This window comes from Wyeomyia smithii, chromosome 2, assembly GCF_029784165.1.
Source record: "Wyeomyia smithii strain HCP4-BCI-WySm-NY-G18 chromosome 2, ASM2978416v1, whole genome shotgun sequence".
Taxonomy (NCBI): domain Eukaryota; kingdom Metazoa; phylum Arthropoda; class Insecta; order Diptera; family Culicidae; genus Wyeomyia; species Wyeomyia smithii.
Genome location: NC_073695.1, coordinates 72,230,140 through 72,250,728, shown reverse-complemented (window position 1 = coordinate 72,250,728; position 20,589 = coordinate 72,230,140). Strand labels below are relative to the sequence as shown.

The window sequence follows — 20,589 nt, the reverse complement described above, 5'->3', positions numbered from 1 at the left end:
TTATGGACGCTGATATAATTAGGCTTGGATAGGCAGTATAGGATAGGTTAATTCTCCCTAGTTCGAACATTTGCTGCAGACAGCTTAGAGTTATGAGCTGACGCATATTCAAATCCGGCAATAAAAGCATAGAATGACGAAAACTTTTATAAAATTATTTGATTTTTGCATTTCAAAAGCGATTATGCTTCAGAAGAAACCAGCCACATTTTTGTATTCGAATGACTGAATGACACTATTTTCAGAACCAGAAGTTATCGTTATCGCAGTTGCCCCTAGTAAGAACATTCCAACAAAGCTACCGCTCCCACGTAGGAGAAAAAAGTATCGATCGTAACGAAATCGGGAACCACGAGTAAGTTGACAGCTGCGGTGCGGTTTGTGTCTCCGTTTCACACACGGTTGACCGAGCTGTAAATTCAAATGGACCATTAGGTTGCGTAATCGTAACTAATTTGATTTCAATCTGCAAATTGCATCTTTACGCCCGGTTAGAGTTTCCCATAATGCGGCTGGCCAGTTTCAATCGTGGAAATGCCGGCTGGCGAGTCTCCGGCCGGCGATGAGGTGTACCAATTGAAAAGACACAAGTGCTGCCAATTTCGAATTTATCATCTCCCATGATAGCGAGAGATGCGACGTATTTGTCATTCGATAGCCGATTGAAGCGGTGAAAGGGATTTAAATGGCTCACAGAAAATGAAAAAAACAGCGACTATGGATGTTGAATACACTTGAATATTTTAAGTTTACACTCGAATCGTATTCGAGACTAATATTTAATGATACTAACAGGACTCGAAAATGGAAAACCGTAGATGCGTTATCACGTCTAACCCAATTATGTGATCTGAACACGGGAGACGGGCGAATACGCCATAATCATAATGGGTACTAAATTACGCATAAACGGAGTTTATGCAAATTGCATCCCAAAGAGATTGTCGTGGAACGCACCGGCTGCTTCTGCTATTGCTAATACTTAGGTTAAAACCGAACAAGATGCTATAAAGCTACCGTGAGTCAACCACAATTAGTCCCTATTGTATACGGCGGAGCACGACAAGTTTTGTGCCCTAAATTGCCCGTCATTTCAAATTTTCTTTCGTACATATTTATTCATGCAAAATGATGATATATCCTTGTTTTTCGTTTTTTATTGTATTGCACCATTCCGTATTATGTTCTTATTGGTGCATTAATTCACATTCATCAAAGCGGTTATTGTGAAATTGCACTAATTTTGTTGGAAAATGATGTGGTTTAATTTAAATCTGTTCGCTTCGTTGAAGTCATTCCACGAAGAATGGGAATGACCAGATTGCCTTGAACATTCATCCTATTATAAAGTAATCAAAACAATTCATTTTAACGAACAACCTTTCGAAACGGAGTCGCTCTTCAAAGGCGCATAAAAGAGAAGTTCCCACCGGGACGAACAATTGCCTCCACAATTCATTATTTAGCCATTCGTTGCGAGCGACGGGCCATTTGAAGACACACTAATAACTTACCCTGCTAACCAGTTTTGGTGTGCAGAAAGGATTTCACTATCCGCCGTTTTCCCTTTGGGAGCGGAGCTTCACGGCTGACTGGTTCAACACGATTTATCATCTCCCGGCAGCTGGAATTACTCTTCGACACGCAAGGCAAATTAACTTCCGCCGCCCGGTTGCCATACCACCCGGGTCGAATCCTGGTCCTGTTTCGGTCCCGAACGATGAAAACGGTAATTTTAAGCCACTCCCGGCCAGGCCACCAGGCGAGAAACCCACCGTGTTCCACCTCGAAAGCAGAATGGAGTAGAACTCGTACCGGTTGCCACATGGGAAAACAAATATTCGCTTCTGTACGACGACGCCCGAAAGAGCACATAATGCAGTGCCGCCGGTTTGTTCTTTATGCTTATGAAATGAAAGAAGAAAAAAAACGTAAGGATGTGCAACAGTTTTCGCCGAGCTTCGAAAGAAGCTTGGTGGTGTGTCTCGGATGGCATGCAAAGTTGAAGGGAAACTGTAGACGGTGGGAAATCGTGTCTCGGAAAACAGAAAGTTAATAAATAATTAACACAGTGTTTTACAATGGATAAGTTTGTTTTCACCTGTCGGGGAGAGCATTCTCAATGACAACCCGTTTAGACAAATGGGTGAAGATTGGATTTAAAATTTTCTTTCAACAATTGGGTCGCTTAACTGCACGCTGTCAGTTCGCTGTTTTGAAAGCATAATTGCGACAAAACGAAACTCTGTCCTCGTTGAGGTGGTAGTTAAAAGTTTGCGAAGCATTTTGGTGGTGTCATATATTTTCATATCCCGAATGCGACAAAAAATCGCACCATTGAAAATAATTTCACGCTCCCGATCTCCGCTTTTAATTTGTACTCCACCAAATGTTGTTCGCAACATTTTCCTTTCAAATGACCAGTGCGCGTATGTTCTCCGTAAGAAACATTTCGGTTTCAAATCTACAGAGAACTACTGGTCTAATTAAGGTTTTGTCTATCGTCAGTTTCGTGCGGAAGCATATTTCCAGCTTGAATACGTCCCTTGGACTCCTTACTTGCGTTATTTTCGGGGGTTACCAGAGATAGCAATTATACGAACTCATCTTCCTCTTCGAGTTCATCGCCATCTATGATCATCGTTCGTGTGAAGCGAATGTTGGTTTCTTTGGATCCATTTATTTGTTTTTCGAGGCATTAATTTCTAGTCCAACTCACCTTAGCTCCACTTTCAAACTGGCGTTGCCTCCGTCGTCGCAAAGTTTCAATACGAACAATACGCTGGATAGTCCATCTCCTTGTTTCAACCCTCGGTGCACTTCGAAGGGATTTGAGAGTCCCGGAAAAGCACATGTAACACATCACTCGATCAAAGGTAGTTTCGATAAATCGTACCAGTTTATCCGGAAAATCATAGCGTGCATTATCTTCCATAGCTGGACTCTTTTTTTTTAAAGGGGGGATTTGTTAGTAGCTTAAGTATTTATGATAAATATTAATAAATAATGAGTATGTGTGTCCAATCACAAATGGTGACTTCTCAACACTGTTAGAAATTTTTAATTTTAATTGTTAGGATTTGTTTGCTTTCGCAATTAGGACTTATCATTCGTAGGGATTTAAGCCTACTTGTCAGAAAAGGGGAAGTAAACTTACAACTAACTTAATTGCTAACTTATTGGCTATAAAGAGAGCTTATCGTAGCAATTGAGGATTGCAACGATTTTTGTCGAAAATTGTTAATAATTTTATTTGACATAGCTTCTAATGGTTCAACACCAGTAAGTCTATGTAATTCGAGTGTACCAAACCAAGGAGGACGCTTCAAAATCATTTTCAGAATTTTATTCTGAATCCTTTGGAGCGTTTTCTTCCTTGTTGAACAGCAACTTGACCAGATTTGTTTGTAAATCAAAAGTTTGTTCTTTAAACAAAGTTTAGAATTCCTGTTAATGAGAGGATATAAACATCTCGTATATTTGATGCACTTGGCTTGTATACTCTCAATGTGCTCTTTGAAAATAAGTTTTTTATCATAAATTAGTCCCAAGTACTTAACCTTGTCGGACCAACTTAAAATAACCCCATTCATCTTGACAACGTGATTATTGTTTGGCTTGAGGAAAGAAGCCCTAGGCTTATGCGGAAAAATTATCATTTGAATTTTAGAAGCATTGGGAGAGATTTTCCACTTTTGCAAGTAGGAAGAAAAAATATCTAAACTTTTCTGCAATCGACTGCATATGACACGAAGACTTTTTCCTTTTGCGGAAATGCTTGTGTCATCGCAGAACAATGACTTTGTGCATCCTGGAGGCAAATCAGGGAGATCTGAAGTGAATATGTTGTACAGGACTGGACCCAAGACTGAACCTTGAGGTACACCTGCTCTGACAGGAAATCTATCAGATTTTGAATTCTGATAGACAACCTGCAGAGTTCGATCAGTAAGATAATTTTTTAAAATTTTGATTAGGAAAATTGGAAAATTAAAAGATTGCAATTTCGCAATCAAACCTTTATGCCAAACACTGTCGGATGCTTTTTCTATGTCTAAAAGAGCAGCTCCAGTGGAATAACCTTCGGATTTGTTAGCTCGTATCATATTAGTAACTCTGAGCAATTGATGAGTTGTGGAATGCCCATGGCGAAATCCAAACCGTTCATTTGCAAAAATTGAATTTTCGTTGATGTGTGACATCATTCTGTTAAGAATAATTCTCTCAAACAGTTTACTTATTGAAGAAAGCAAACTGATTGGTCGATAACTTGAAACTTCAGCTGGGTTCTTAGCCGGTTTTAAAATGGGAGTAATTTTTGCATTTTTCCATAATTTGGGAAAATATGCAATTTTGAAGCAGCAATTGAAATTTTTTACTAAAAATTCCATTGTGCTTTCAGGGAGATGTTTGATTAGTATATAAAAGATTCCATCGTCACCAGGTGCTTTCATATTTTTGAAATTTTTAATAATTGATTTAATCTCATTCAAGTTAGTTTCAATTATTTCTGCAGGTAAAAAATTCTGGGAAGAAATTAAATCAAATTGACGTGTGACTTCATTTTCAATTGGACTCACAAAATTCAAATTTGAGTTATGAACACTCTCAAACTGCTGAGCAAGTCTTTGAGCCTTTTGTTCATTGGATACAAGAAAACGTTCACCATCTTTTAAAACTGGAATAGGCTTTGAAGGTTTCTTGAGAGTCTTCGACAGCTTCCAAAAAGGTTTTGAATATGGTTTCAGTTTTTCAACTTTAGTCTCAAAATTTTGATTTCTCAGAAGAGTCAATCTATGTTTAATCTCTTTCTGTAAATCTTTATAAATAGTTTTGAAAACAGGGTCACGAGAATGTTGATATTGACGTCTGCGGACATTTTTCAAACGAATTAGAAGTTGAAGATTTTCGTCAATTATTGGTGAATCAAATTTCACTTGAGCCTTTGGAACAGAATAATTCCTGGCATCAACAATTGCCCATTTTAATGCTTCCAAAGCGGAATCAATATTCACTTCGTTTTGCAAATCAAGCTCATTATTGAAATTTCTCTCAATATGAATTTTGTATCTTTCCCAATTAGCCTTGTTATAATTAAAAACAGAGCTCATAGGGTTTAGAACTGATTCATGTGATAAAGAAAAAGTTATTGGAAGATGGTCAGAATCAAAGTCATCATGTGTGATCAAATCACTACATACATGACTTTGATCTGTTAGCACCAAATCAATTGTTGAAGGGTTTCTTACAGAAAAAAAGCATGTAGGACTATTCGGAGATAAAATAGAATAGTATCCTGAAGAAAAATCATTGAATAAAATTTTGCCATTTCAATTACTTTGAGAATTATTCCATGAACGATGTTTAGCGTTAAAATCGCCGATTATAAAAAATTTCGAACGATTTCTGGTGAGTTTTTGTAAATCACCTTTAAAATAATTTTTGTGCTCGCGTGTGCATTGAAATGGTAAATATGCTGCGGCAATAAATAAAATCCCAAGTTCAGTTTGAACTCCAATTCCCAAAGTTTCAATAACTTTCGTCTCAAGATGGGGAAGAGCACGATGTTTGATTCGGCGATGAATAACAATTGCAACTCCACCGCCGGAACCCTGAATCCTATCATATCTATGAACCACGTAATTGGGATCATATTTTAGGTTTCAAAAATGTTTCAGTAATAATTGCAATATGCACATTATTTACTGTTAAAAAATTAAAAAACTCATTCTCATTGGCCTTCAATGAGCGAGCATTCCAATTTAATATTTTAATTGTTTTATTTAAAATCATTGCTAAATTTTAAATGAGAAACAATTTTAATAGTAAAATTTGTGCCTATTTGAATGGCTTCAAACATTGATTTTGCCTGCAACATTGCGTTCATAAGATCGAACATTGCCTGTTGCAAAAAAGAAAGTTTACCTGTCGTAATAGGCCCCAGGCAGTTGACATTAGAAAAAATATTTTCGGCAGCAATATTAGCTGGAGTAATAGGTGTACAATTATTTTCTAGCGTGTTTTGCTTACCCATATTAACGGTCATTTTAGAACTACCAACACTAGGCGGTATAATGTTCGAACTACCTGTAACCTGTGCATAAGTTAAACGGGTATGCAAAGGAGTAGGTAAACTATGCGTCACTGGTACGCTTGGAGAATTTTGTTTTGAAGTTGGTTTTAATTGAGAAATTGAATTTTGTTTACCTTGCCTTGCCTCAACAATTGCTAAACGGGCTGGGCATTGATAAAAATTCGACATATGGTTGCCGTTACAATTCGCACAGCGAAAATTTTTACTCTCTTTCACAGGACATGTGTCCTTTTTGTGAGAAGAGTCTCCACAAATGAGGCATTTTTGGTCCATGTTACAAAACTTTGAACCATGGCCAGAACGTTGGCAAACACGGCATTGGGTGATATGCTTTTCACCTCCGCCAAACTTTCGATATAATTCCCATTTTACACGCACGTGTCATAAAGCATGTGCTTTTTCGAAAAATTTTAAGTTATTAACCTCACTACGGTTAAAATGAATTAAATAATTTACAAGGGAAATTCCAGTTCGCTGACTGTTTTCGCCTCGTGATTTTTGTTTCATCAGAATTACTTGGGTAGGGGCTATACCAAGTAATTCTGTCAAAGTAATTTTGATCTCATCAACGGTTTGATCGTTGGTGAGACCTTTCAATACGACCTTGAACGGCTTAGCGCTCTTCGTATCATATGTAAAAAAATTATACCTCTTTTCAGTTAAATACTGAATAAGACGATTCCAATCTTTCAATGTTTGGGCCAGTAAACGGCATTCGCCTCTTCGGCCAATTTGATAAGTAACTTTGACGTCGGAGAGAAACGTAGAAAGTTCTCTTTTAAAAATATTAAATTCAGAAGCAATAGTTACCACAATAGGTGGAACTTTCTCCTTTTTTACAGAAATTTCACTTTGAATAGTTTTACTTTCGAACATTTCAATTTCGCCGGCTTCTTGCTCAGGTAGAATATCATATAAATTTTCACTGCATAAGCTAGTTTCAGAAAGTGATGCCTCTCTTTTCCTCCCCGTAGCGATGCGTGGTTTCTTTTATCGTCCTGCCATTTCAGGTGATACGAAAAAAGTTCAAAAATAATATCAAATTGCAAGTATTGAGAAAGAAAGAAATAGGTAGTCTTGAGAAAGACTGATGTAAGTTAACTTCCAGGTAATCTTTAAAAGACATACTGACAAAACACAAACTTTGAAGCTATAGGCAGTCAAAGACCAGTCCACAAGCAACCGAAAATACGTCTGATCTGTCGGGCAGCTCAAGACGCACTCATAGCTGGACTCGATCGACTGTATCATACGCTGCCTTGCAGTCCACGTAGACATGATGTGTGAGCACGTTGTACTCCCGGCATTTCTGAAGGATATGCCGGAGAGTAGAAATTCTATCCGTAGTAGCTCGCTTTGATATTGCCCTGCGAATCCTTTTGTAAGAGGAGAAAGTCGGCGGAGCAGCATTTGAGAGAAGACTTTGTATGCGGCTGTTGTTGATCAACGTTATGTCACGGTTGTTTGCTGCGTTGTCGCCCTTTTTATAAATGGGGATGTGACTCCATCCAACAATTCCTCAGGTAGTCTTTCTCCCAAATCCTAAAAATTAAACAGTGAAGTGAATTAAGATATTCTATTCCAATAACCATTTTCTTGGTTTTTTTCTTAAGGTTTTAGACACGAATGACCACCTTTATTGAAAATAAGTAAGCCCCAAATGTTGACTCGTTGATGATAACGTGGGTGTTCTTCAAGGGAAGTTTAGTTATGGTTGTTTACCAACGGTAGAAAGTCTGGTACAACCAACCAGACAAGTACGAGCTAACTAAACTTCTTTTGGAAAAGGTCACCGAAAATGAACGAAACGTCGGGAAATTTACACAGATTGTTGTTTAAAATCTTGAAAAAAGACTAAGAAAGCCAGATCAATCCCATCCGCGTATTATTGAGATGCATTCGATCAATCGACAGAATGTTATAGAAGGGTTTCGCACCAATTTGATCAGATGTTGGCAGCACCCACTCAGAATTCAGTACAACTTTGTGGATGTGTAGGCCCTACTACTCTGAGGAACTTTACATTTTTTTTTAAATTTATCTGTACTAAAAAATGGCTAGAGATTTTTTTTTTTTATTAAATCGATATATCTGAATAATAACAAGTAATAGAAAAAGTATAGAAAATTCGTTTTAAAAACAAAAAGGCATTTAACGTATCGGTCATCTTTGATTTTTTCTTTAAATTATTTTTGATGTAAATCTGAACAGATTAAAGTGGACACTCTTAAGGAAAAAAAGTTTTTCTAACAAAAAAATTTAAGCTGTTTTGAAATGTTTTTGTTAAAAAACCTTGTTTTTTGAAAGTGCCTATGTTCAGAAAAGTTTTGGTCTGTAAAGTTGTCTGTCTAAATAAGCTATTTCGAAAAAAATCTGTGATGACCGTTTGACGTAGGACTACGTCTTTGTTTTCTATACTGGTATGCATTCTATAAAATTGGAAATGAAACTGGCAAATGTTGCGTCAGATAATAACAGCATAACCACTATGTTGTTGGATAACAATAACCAATATGTTGTTGGATGGATAAAATTTTGAACAATTTTGTAATACACTAGTTATCATTATATTTCCATTGCAAGGCGGTAAAAATCGATAGAAAGTTTCAAGGACAAATTTACGCGAACAATGAACCAATCACATGCGAGCATTCCTAGCACAGACGACATGAATAGATACCAACCATTCCCTGTGATATTCTCTGCATTAATATATTAAAAAAAAATTGACAGAGTTTCCCCGTCCCAATGAGTCAATTTATGTTTGCTTTCATGAACCTAGATTAATTTGATGTCTCGAAGGTAAGGAGTTTTCGAAAAGTTTGAAACAGCCCCTTTTCTTTAATAATTTCTAAACCTGGTGTTAGAGCGTAAAAGAAACTGATGTATTGGAAGAAAACATGCCGGAAAAAGCAACAGTACCGTAGAGATATGTGGAACAGAACGCCGCACATAGGAGTATTTGAACCAAAAAGCTGACCAAAAGACCAATTCGCTCTATTTTGGTTGTAATTGGATCTATTTACATCAAAAACGTGTTATTTTCGTATAATCAACCAATAAAACTAGACTAAGTATAAAACAAGGTGACATCCATTAAGTACGTCGCGCAAATTTTGATCAAAATTCACTTTCACGTTTTGCCACACATTAATGGCCCCTACCAGGAGAAGTACGTCACGTCAAGGCACACCTCTAATATAAAATCCAATGATATGACAATTACTTTAAATTCGCTTACTGCATTTTTTAGTGTCTTTTTACACATGATCTATGACAAAGTTTCAACAATTTTTATATAAATCTTCTTTTATCAAAATGTCAATAAAATAAAAAAGAGGAACCAGTAGGCTTTGACCTTTCTGTTAATAAATAAAGTTTTGACGGGACTTACCCGGAAGGTTACTAAATCATAAAATTAATTTTACAATATTATGGATTTTTCGCGGTCGGCTCTCACTATCACTTTTTTCGTAAACAATTTGAGATTATTTCATGCATTTAACGCTTAAATATTGCAAAACTTTCTCCTCATGTTGTACATTATGTCCCGTGGAAGGAAAAAAACTATTTAATATTTTTTTCCAATTTTACATGCCATCCGAACAATTGCACGTATTTTTCAAACTGATCAATTACCTGTGGAATAACTCTGGAATATAACCGTTTGGTGTATGTGATAAGGCACCGATGGGTTCTAGGATAGCATGAGGGTATGTTTCAATTGAAATCAATACAAAATAATGGAAATCATGTATTTCGTATGTCGGACTTTTGGCCAGCTTTTTGAGTCAAATACTCCTATGTGCGCCGCTAGCTTCTCCTCGTCTATCATTGCAGCGGGCACGACTCCTATTCGCGTGCAATCAAAACTGCAATGCTGCTACTAATGGTGATTTATCTCATGAATTTAATTACCATAAAAACCATTGATTACTCAACAAGAATTGAACATTTTTGTAACGGTTATAATTTATTTTTGTTTACTTTTTATCTTCAATATGCACTAAACAATCGTGACCGTCATAATATCGAATAAGTTAGTTCCTAAAAATACTACTTTATAGAAGAGTGCTTGTGAATTTTTCGTCCATTTACTAAGATCTATTTAGAATCTTTTTTTACATTTCTACATAGTTAGATATTTTCTATTTTTAACTTTACAAATAAAATATTAATTAAAATAGTATACTTATATTGGTTGTCTTCGTAATACAGTGAATATAATTGTTGGCAAATGGAACAAACTTATAAAACAAAAAACAAAAATGAATCTTTTTAAACTTTAACTTCGTCGTAATTGTTGAATATGGTTTGCACAAGAAAAAAACACTACAGGAATAACATCACCAAGTGTATATGAAGTTTTTTCGAGTGTAATCAAATATATTTCTGAAAAAATGAGAAATGAAATACGCAAATCACTGTACAAACGAATTTATTGTGTCTGTAATTACAGTATTTAGTCCCACTTCACCATTTCATACAACCCTAGGACTGTATACTTTATAGTATTTATACCACTTTTTGTTTTGAAAAAAAAAAGGTGAAGAGGTTGTTTATAAGACACGACCGCAGAGTTAACGTAGAATACGACAACCTGTTTTAAGTCAATGTATTTCTTGCAATAGGTTTGGGAATACAATCAATGGTGTTAATTAATTCAATGGTCTCGCTGCTCCAGATGACGTTTACCTCTACAGACAGCACCGGTAACGACAATGAACAACAGCACAAGCTATGTGCAGCTATGCGGTTTTACTTGCTGCCGAATCCTGATCAAAAATGGAATTGAATTATTTTGAGGCTGTCTTTGTATTAGGTGGCACTGAGATAGCTTAATTCAGTCAGTGGCTACAACGAGGTTATAGACGAGGACAAAAAGTGCATTCCCGTTAACTTGGTTCAATACGGACATTTTTCTGCAGTTTGCGGTAGCGTAGTTAATTTTACAACTGATTGCTGCAAATAGGATTTGAGTGAAAAACTTGTGATTCAGACTCACTGGCTCAAACATTCTTCAAATAAATGTTAAAATACACTCAGTAAACTTTGAGGCTTAGCTGAAGTCAAAATAGGTTAATAATGTTTGTCAATGCCATTTATTGACAACTGAATATTGTTTTTTCAAAATAGCAAATTTTTGATGTAATTCTGAATAATTTACTGTAATATTTAAAATAGTCATGAGGTGGTTTATACTATATACTATATAATTTTAATCGCTATACTGCTAGCCACACACGCTATATAGCAAGCCACGCACGCTGTAGATATACACACACGCTATAGAGCTAGCCAAACACGCTATAGACATGCTATAGCTAGCCACACAGGCTATAGACATGCACAAACACGCTATAGACATGCACTGACACGCTATAGACATGCACAGACACGCTATAGACATGAACACGCTATATAGGTAGCCACGCACGCTATAGAGCAAGCCACACACGCTATAGACATGCACCCGCTATATAGCTAACCGCGCACGCTCGTGACACACGCTATAGATATTCACACACGTTATATCCCTTTACGACCGAGCCCACAAAATGTGTAGGTAAAAAATGACGGATAAAAAAACTTCAATTAAAATAATTCCTATATAAAACCACTTGAATGCTTCAGTTTCTTATTTTTCGTAGCAGCTGCGATGTTGACACTAGCGTTGTGAGCAATAAAACAATGAATAAGACTTTCAAAAAGCGAAAGAGAAGGTTTAGTTTAAGTCACCTTCTATCTACGCATTCATATGGGCCCGGTCGGAAAGGGTTAAATGTTCACACACCCTATATATACATACACGCTGGATGATGGTGGCTTCTCAAACCACCTGGCGGTGCGAGTCTCATTCAGTTTCTGGCAGTATTCACCCAACAATATCTGAATTGGATTACCGCTGCTGGGGTCCAACTCAGATCGAAGTGGAGCCGAACTCAAAACGGTAGGAACTGCAGCTAACCACTACCGCCGCCACTGTTGCCCGCTGCTGCTCCACGCCGCCTTTGCCCACTATCATCACTGCTACTGTCCGCCGCTGCTGCCCGCTGCCAGTAAACTGAGCTTACTTGAGAAGCAGTCTCTTATATAGCCCAACGAGTGCATTCCCGGCTAACTAGGTACTCCAGGTCGTCCTTTTTAGGGAAAGGCAGCAAGTGACCAATCAAAGGTCGACATTTTCAACAATTTTCAATAGCACAATAGTTCGAACAATCAAATTACAATTTTCTGCATTTGGACGGGTGCTTAGATGATTTCCCAATCGATTGAAATGACGGAAATCGGTTGGAAACTGACTGAGTTTAAAACGTATGAAATTGGACAATTTTCGTGACGCTCTCGATGTTTTCGGTTTTCGAAATTGGATCCCTGTATTGAAGTTGGACCCCTGTATATGTTACCGTAAGACGTATTCTACATAAAAAAAAAACTTCTTGTAATTTATTTCTTCAATATTTTTAAATGAAAATTCAGATTTTTTTAGAGCCATCTTTTGACAACTTTTCTCTAACTTTTGTCATTACGGAACGTTTATGGTCTCACAGTCAAAACCAGGGATGTAACGAATGTGATTTTTCAGACATCTGCAGATGCGGATGCGGTTATGTTATTACGGATGCAGAAGTAGATGCGGATGTCAATTTTTATGCGGATGTACCGCATTCGCAGATGCGGATGCGAGTATCCTTAGCATCCTTTGTGTTTTATTTTGCTTATTTCAAATCATCATGTCCTTCCTCAGTGCGAAAGCTATTTAAGCGAGTAGTAAATACACCAAGGATAATTTTTCTGAAAAAAATTCTGAAGCAATATTTTTTCAATATACGCATGGTATGATGCGGATGCGGACATCCGTAACATCCCTTGCCAAAACACATAAAACATTAAAAAGTATTTGTTGAAAAAACTTTTTTTGACGTAGGACTACGTCTTTTTTGCTAAATTACATTTTGTAAAATTGGAAATGAAACTGGCAAATGTTGGGTCAGATTTCACACGACTATTTGCTATAATCGAACGACTTAATGCATCTTAGTAATTTATATATCGGTGGATAGATAAAATGTGAGACAAATGTTTGATATAATGTTCAAAATTGTTGCCTAACTGCCTAATGGTGAAAATAGGTGAAAAGTTCCAAGGTCAAGTTTTCCCATCCACTTTTCTCGTTATTACCTTACTTCCCGAGTACGGATAACAATAACATGGACGGAATAAATTCCTCTGTCTACTTGTTTTGACTCAACAAAGTGTTTTGTTTTGTTTTTTATTCTCGAGTCTGCATCGAATACAAATTCAACTTCATTCTTGTTCGTCACACGGTAGTGAATGGAGTATAGCTGTTAGAGATACGCGACATGAGGGAACAAGAGCTGCATACGAGTCAACTTTCAGGTACTGTGGAACACCTTACTTTAATTCTGCATACGGCAGCAACAGGTACCATCGTGTGCTGCAGGATTTTTTTTTCTTCGTATGCCTGAAGGGCACTGGGTACTGAAATGCCACTGCGACATTCTTGCTGATTGTCTTTTGTGGCGGGCCCCGATCGCTGTGCACAGGTTACGGATTGTTCGTTCTCATTGTTGGAGTAGAACTGTTTTGTTGTAAACCTGTACCCCAATTAGGTACAACATAGTTGATGAAACTAATGATCTGCTTGGGATTGGAGCTCCATGCTTGGTATGGAGTTAAAAGGTAACTTCCTAAGAAGTTGTACCTAGAGGAAAAAAGAGCTTCGCAAGAGCAAAGGAAATGCTCTGAACTCTCTGGTTCAGATTTGCAGAATCGGCAGGTGTCGTTCAACACTACGCCGATTTTCTTTAAATGATAAAAAGCGGGACAGTGTCTGGTGAGGAGTCCCGTGATTATCCGTAGGTCACTACGATTTAGACTAAGTAGCTTTCTGGCGGTTCCAGGGTTCGGATAGATAAACTGTTTAGCTTGTCTACAACCCTGTGCCTGTTGCCATTGGGATACTATTTCTAGCCTTTCCCAAGTTAGTAGTTCGCTTTTGATAGCGGAAATGGACGTACCCAGAAACGGCTCGGGGCCAATAAACCGCTGAGCTGATCCCTGTCTTACTAGGTAATCAGCGTGTTCATTACCCTCGACTCCGCAGTGTCCGGGCACCCAAAACAGAAAAACTGAATTCTGTCGGGAAAGTTCCCGTAGAGTTTCAATGCATTCCCAAACAAGTTTGGAAGCGCATTTGACGGACATAAGTGCTAGTAGTGCTGCCTGACTGTCCGAGAATATACCGATTTTCGCATGTCTGTAGTTGCGTTGCAGACATATTTTTGCGCAGATATATATGGCATATACCTCTACTTGAAAAACGGTGGGCCATTTTCCCAGGGAAAACGTTTCCCTGATACCGGGTCCGTATATACCAGATCCCGTTAGGGATCCCATTTTCGAGCCGTCCGTATAAAAACTGACGATGCCAGGTGGAAGATTAGGCCCTCCATTGTTCCAAATAGAGCGGTTTGTTTCAATCACTCTATATGGAATATCCATGTTGGTCCTAACGTCCATCCAGTCGGAGACTGTGGTTAATAGCGGAGTTAGTTTGAACTCCCTAAGTATGCCAAGGTGGCCGATTTGGTCCCCTTCAAGTATGGTTTTCCTCCTTTGCAACCTTAGAGCGCCAAGCTCTGCTTCCTTTTTCACATGAAGATGTAGAGGTAGTAGGCAAAGCATAGCTTCCATGGCTGCAGTTGGAGTTGTTCGCATAGCGCTGGTAACCGAAAGACATGCAAGTCTTTGAACTTTTTTGAGTTTTGCTTGCGCAGTCACTTCGTTCACCTTAGGCCACCACACTAGGGCAGCATAGGTGATTCTTGGTCGGGCAATGGTCTTGTAAGACCAAATGCCAAGTCTGGTTTCAGTCCTCAGGTCTTACCGAACAAAGTTCTGCAGGCCCAGATCGCTGAGATCGCTTTCTTAGCGGCATGATCCAGTTCTGCAGACCAGTTCAGTTTCTTGTCCAGAATAATTCCGAGATATTTGACTTCATTGCTGAAGCCCAGTCTAACTCCATTCAGTATTGGAGGAGTGATGGAGATCGTCCTTCGTCTGCCGAATGGAGTTAGGACTGTTTTTAAGGGGTTTATGTTTAGACCCTCCTGTAAACACCATGACATGGTGGTATTCAGAGCCGTTTGCATTCGGCTCGACAGAGTTGCGTCATCTTTACCTCTGACGATGAGGACGATGTCATCAGCGTATCCAATGACCTCGTAACCAAGCTGTGAAAGCTTGTTGAGAAGTGCGTCGACAACTAGTGACCATAACAAGGGCGAGAGAACTCCTCCTTGCGGGCATCCCTTGATCACTGACATTGTTACAGACGAATCTCCCAAGGTTGCTGTGATCACTCTGCTAGAGAGCATTGCGTGTATCCAGTTCCTTGAAGTTTGGTCGATTCCCTTATGAGAAAGAGCCGTATCAATTGATGCAAAGGACGTGTTATCGAAGGCCCCTTCAATATCAAGAAAGGCGCATAGTGCCGTCTCCTGATAACTCAGGGACTTTTCAATCAACGTCACTAAGCTGTGAAGAGCAGTTTCTGTTGACTTGCCGCTTTGATAGGCATGTTGGTTCCTGTTCAGCGGGGAGTCTTTAAGAAACTCATCACGGATATATTTATCCATTATTTTCTCCATCAACTTAAGAGCGATGAAGTCAGACTTATGGGTCTGAAAGTTTTAGGTAGGGTTTGGTCCTTTCTTCCAACTTAAACACTACCTTCACCTTCAGCCAGTTATCCGGAATATGGCCCAGGATAAAGCTGGCTCTGAAGAGGTTGATGAGTTCGGACATGATAACTGCGGCCGATTTTTGTAGAAAGATGGGTAGTATGCCGTCTGGACCAGGAGACTTCATAGGGTCGAATGAGCTTAGAGCTCAACCTATTGAAGCTTCCGTGAACAGTCGACGGGCCAGCAGGATGGACTCCCGAGACGCCATATGTCTCGAATTGTCCTGCCGCGACCCATCACTATTCAGTTCTTCGGTCTCTGTCGATCCAGGAAAGTGGGTGTTTATAAGAACCTCCAGCGTTTCCTTGGTAGTGACAGTGAGGCATCCATCCTCTTTCCTCACCTGTCCTAAACCGTTAGTATGGTCTTTGGACATCGCTTTTTGGAGCCGCGTAGCTTCCGGCAGAGTTTGGATTCTTTCACAGAAACTAACTCTGGATTTCCGTTTAGCCTTGCGTAGCTCGGCGTTGTACTTAGTGAGGGACGCCCTGTAGTCGTCCCAGTTAGACGTGACTTTTGCCCTGTTGAGCAACCGCCTAGTTTCCCGACGAAGGTCACTAAGTTGATCATTCCACCAGGGTACGTCACGGCATACTGACCGCTGTGTGAGTGGACAGTTAGCGTCGAAAGCATCCATGATTCTGTTTTGTATATCATTTGCTGCCGAATTCAGGTCAACTGAATTTCGAATGTTGCTGTAACTGAAAGTTCGTGAATCGATCAGGTGTTCCTTAAAGGATTCCCAATCTGTATTCTTAGGATTTCTGAACAGCTCTCTTTTCAGAGGGTTAGCCTCTATATTAAAAACGATGTGTCTGTGGTCCGACAAACTAGTTTCATCGGAGACATGCCAATTTTTAATCCTTTCAGAAATAGAGACGCTACACAGAGTGAGATCAAGGACCTCCTGTCTGATAGCGTTGATAAACGTGGGGTTATTCCCTACATTACATACATTGACATCGTTAGAAGGAAGGTATTCAAGTAGGTTCTCACCCCTGGTGTTGGTTTCCGAGCTACCCCAGATCGTGTGGTGAGCGTTGGCATCGCAGCCGATCAGAAACGGCTTGTTGATGGCCTTACAGTACCGCACGAGCGCAGCAATTCCGGGTGGCGGTATATCACCTTGGTCGCCCGGGAAGTAGGCCGACGCGACAACCATTTCCTGCTTTCCTCTGGTTGTCGGTACTTCAACCGTGACGGCAACGACGTCGCGTTGGATAGATTCTGTAATAGGTAAAAATTTTAGTTCTCTATTTAGCAGAATTGCAGTCCTTGGTTTGGACTGCGTGTCACAGTAGATTAACCTACCGTTAGGAGCGTTAAGTCCGAGAGCTTTGGATTCGTTGATCCACGGCTCCTGGATGAATGCAGCCGCTAGCTGCTCTTTGGCGAATCTCCTGCAAAGAACACCGAGGCGCCTTTTGCGTGATGGAGATTCGCTTGCACGCAGCGAAGGCTGCTCACTTTGCAGTGAAGTTGCCGTCTTTGTCCGGATCGGAAGATGATTCTGGTATTGGCTGACGGCTGCCAACAGCGGTTTGGCTGGTTGATGGAAGTTGCTTTTCCTCACTGTTCGGCTTCGGTTGCAGCAGTCGATTGGCAACAGAAGGTCGTCGCGCACACTGTGGCGGTTTTTGACTCCGGGGGGTGCGACTTTTCAGTGGTTGATGCTTCACACTCTTGCGAGTCTTCGGCGGAACCGCCCGAGCAGCCGCGGGTTTGCGCTGTTTGGGTGGTGACAGGGCACTCACGGGGGAGCATCCTGCGCGTACCTTCCCAACCGCAGGGTTGCGTTTGGGTGGTTGTGGGGCACTCCCGGAGGAGTTTCCCACGCGAACCTTTAGCCCATTCGCAGGATCGCTTTGCCTGGGTGGTGGCAGAGTACTCCCGGAGGAGTTACCCGCACGTACCTTTGCGACCTGACATTGCGACGGAGTCTTTCCTGCCTGTGACGTTCGGCCTTCCGCTTACCTTTCGGATGCGTGCTTTGCCGAAACCGTAGTGCAGTTCATTATTTATACTCTCAACGAGTTTGGCCGATTCTTCGTCAATATCCAGAACTAGTTCGACCAAGGTCTTTACCAATTTGCGGTTACAGACTCGCCACATTTTGGTAGAGAGATGGTCGTTCTGATTCTGGAGTGAACGAAGAATCTTCTCGTCCGGAGAGTTCGCACTGTCCGCGAAGTAACCGACAGCTGCAGGATATTTTGCTAGCACTGAAGGACAGAGCAGGAGAGCAAATTTACTATGTGCAGCCAAGGAAAATATTCAATGCTACCGGTCGTGCGATCATCAGCGTTCTGTAGCACGCATTTCTCATTTTAAGAACTTCACTGATTATTTTTCTGATTCTCAGTTCAATTGTTCCTTAGTACCCACTCGAACACCGTTATCAGTCCAATATCGATAACCCAAATTAAATAAACTAGAGCCAGGGTAGTTTTCGCATCAGAAAAGCACAAATTTTATTTTGGTGCTCATGACAATCATTCAGTAGTATTGGAGGTGTTTTGTTTCGTTTCTCTTTCTCGAATCTGCGTGGCTCCGCCCACATTGCAAAAATATACACTCAACTCGAAGACTGCGTATGGAAAATTCAACTTCATTTTTGTTGGAACCGTTGGAGATACACGGTGTATAACGGGCGTAATAAAATATGTTGAACAAGAGTTAAAATCAAAATATATATTTGTCCTACGTCACCATTTTATAAAAACCCTAGGGCTGTATATCTCGTAGTATTTTCCTAAGAGCGATCACTTTGGAGTTTTTGGCAACTAAATTGTCTTGTTGACGAAAAACCCTGAAATGACCAATTTGCCTAAAATTACATTTTGGTTTTTAAATGATTTTTTTTGCAGTGTAGGGTCTCAAATAAGATATAATCCCATGACAATTTTTTTCTAACCCTTGTTACTGTACTTCCAGGAGGACACTAATTTTTTGTTTGTTTGAAAACCTTATTTCTTCTTAAGAATTATGAAAATTCATATAATTCTCTAGAAAACATCTCCTGAAAACTTTTTTCTATCTTTTGTTATTATTCTCATATATCGATTCATGAGATTCATGAAAAACACATCAGCCTTTTCTAAAATGTTAGTACAGATAATTTTTCGAGAAAGAAAATGTAAGGTTTCTTAGGGTAGTAAGGGCTTTCACACCCACGAAGTTTCACTGAATTATGAGAGGGTGCGGCCAGCCTCTCAGTCGAGTTGACGCGGAACCCTTCTATATGTGACTAATTGGGAATGCACTCTTTGGGATATACAAGAGCCTACTACGGCTCAAACAAATCATTCCACTAGCTGACGGTGTCACGGATGACCACATCTTAGCAGTAATTTTCGATCAACGTATCCGATATTAATCTACTGGTTTTGCGCTAGTCATTAACATTTAGGAAGTAGTTCTACAATGTCTTTTTTTCGGAACCACGGTTACTTATAAGCGTGGCTCGGAAATCGCGTGGAATGCTCGGAAAATTTATTCGAGCTCGAAATTTGGCATGTAAAAAATTGGTCATAATTATGTGACTAAATACATTTATTTAAAAGGCTTACCTCCAACCAACATCAAAACTTAATTTCATGTCTACTCCGGGATAACTAAATGTGATGCCCACACCACAAATTAAAGGAGTTACGAGAATCCGCTTGATGGTGCTCAATGATCGATCAACATAAAGGCGTATCTAAGAGTGCTGTGTATCGAAAATTGAGTTGAAAATTCCACATAAATAAAAAAGCTAAGCGTAAAATTGCTAGTATGCACCTAAGACAAAGAAAAACAATTCTGACCAAAAATGACAACGACAGTTTCACCCGCTAAAAAGACATAGCATCGGTGTTGTTGAAAACAGTAGTGTTGTTTCATAAACTTAATTTACCAATTACCCACGCGCATATGACTCCCATATGACTCTTAAACCCCAAACTTGAGAAAATATTATAAAAATTTGCATGCAAGGGAAAAATATGGGCAGTTTATTCGGATCAAGGATGAGCGTGGAAATGTTTTATAAATATCATATCTATTAGCTCAAACAACAAACTACCAATCAAAATAAATTTACTCGATCTCTGCTTTAGCAAATTTATTTGGGATCCATCGCGTTAGGTACACCACCTGACAGTGCCAATCTGTATCCCAACTTTGGAAACATCGTAAAGGAGGTAGCAAAATTATTGATAATTGCTCGTTATTACTATCGACGAACTGCACGATGTTAGATGTTGATGCTTACCTGGAAGTAAACACACAAAAAATGATGCGATAAGATGCCAGATTTTCATGAAGAAGAAGACCAGATGCAATTCGATATTCATTATCAAATCACATTTGGCGAAAAAAAACGTCTCCTTCAAAATTTGACGTTCTGAACGAGTTTCCTGCAGCGATTTGAAAATCAGTGGCTCACTTTACATAATTCAAATTACTCAACACCCGCACACCGTATAGATCGAGCGTCCGCGTAGGTGGAGGGAGGCGTGGCGTGAAAAAAGAAAGTGAAATTAATTAAACCTCAGCTCGGGCATTCCGTGCAGTTTGGATCAGTGCGAGAAAAAAAGGTTGCACGACTGTTTCGTTTAATTTTTTTGCCTTCTTCTGCTCACCCTTTTCTGTGTGATTTGAGGCGATTCTTCGGATCGGGAGTGCTGATCACTCTGCCCCCACTCCTATAATGACACCCACGGCAGACAAGACGGATTCGAAGAA

General features: G+C 39.5%; 1 protein-coding gene across 6 annotated transcripts in view; it reads left to right on the top strand.

The window, feature by feature from the left end:
• The window catches only part of LOC129721506 (uncharacterized), a 521,585-nt gene that overhangs the window by 391,716 nt on the left and 109,280 nt on the right, over positions 1 to 20,589 (top strand). The window lies entirely within an intron of this gene.